Below are 1,318 nucleotides of genomic sequence, written 5' to 3' on the forward strand. Positions count from 1 at the left end.
CATAAATAGCATAAATATCAAATTTCTTATTCATGAGCATAAGTATACCAAATTCATGATTGTTGGGAAGAATGTTGTTCTGAAGGAGTTTTTCAAAGGTGTTTCCGAGAAATTCTTTTCAAACTTTCTGCATTACTCGGGACGAGCAATGAATTAAGTTTGGGGGTGTGGAAACACAAAAATATACACACTTCTTCATGCCCTTTTTAACTCAAATTCATGCAAGTTCGGTAAATTTTTTCTCAAAAAATATATAATTATTATAAAATAATTAGTTTTTTCTTAAATTATTAACATAATGAATTTTAATTAATTTTATAATAATTTTTTTTATTAATTTTGGTTATTTTCGACAGATTTGCACAAAGGGCAAAAAACGGCTCGGCAGACACTATTAGAAGTGCAAAATCGAGAAACAATTTTTGAAGCATCAAGGAAAATTAATTTTTCAACCTAAGATGGTCCAAATTATGTGTATTAATTCATAATATAATTAAATTTAATTTATATCCAATTTAATTTGGGTTAAATAAATTATTATTAATTAATTATGAAAAATGGCCTAGTTGAGCTGAACTGAGAAAACCGAACCGACTGAGTACTGGGCAGCCCAAATGGCTGATTAATTAGCTTGTAAAATGGCCCTTGAAGACTTTTTCAAATTGCAAACAAACCCCTCCACTATTTGTGCCTTTCTAGATTTGCCCTTACCTTAATATGGCAAGTTTGAAAACTTCAAACTTGCCACATGTGTGGTCGGCCAAGGGAGGACTCTTTGACTATTGTTTTTTCCTATTTTTAGCAGCTATCTCAACCTATAAAAACCCCCCTTTGGCTGCTGATTTGAAACACATCGAACCCTTCTCATCTCTTCACTTTTCTCTCATTTTTCTTTCTTCATTCCCTTCCATTTTTCTTCATTTCCTTCCCTTATTCCCTTGCCGATTTCACCTCTTGAAAAAGAGTCAATAAACCACCATTTGGATCAAAATTCAAGTGTTCGTAGAAGCTTTGGTTCGACAAGAACAAGTGGGGAAGGAAGAGTGTAGCAAACTAGTCAAGCCATGGAGAAAACACCAGATTTGATTCTTGTTCCTTATCTTTTTTATTTTGTTGTTGTTATGATGAACATGCCTATGAATATTTATGATGTTGATATGTTTAATTTAAGTAATATGGCTTAAATTTAATTTGTGTTAGGTTGATTGCATTTCATCTACTTAATTTATTAAAATTGTGTTTGTGTTGTTATAAGCCTCAGTAAGATGTTTGATTAAGTAAAACCATGACTAAGTTATTCTTGCATTACAATTGTTAG

The sequence above is a fragment of the Gossypium hirsutum genome, chromosome A01 (genome assembly GCF_007990345.1).
Source record: "Gossypium hirsutum isolate 1008001.06 chromosome A01, Gossypium_hirsutum_v2.1, whole genome shotgun sequence".
In the NCBI taxonomy this organism is placed as follows: domain Eukaryota; kingdom Viridiplantae; phylum Streptophyta; class Magnoliopsida; order Malvales; family Malvaceae; genus Gossypium; species Gossypium hirsutum.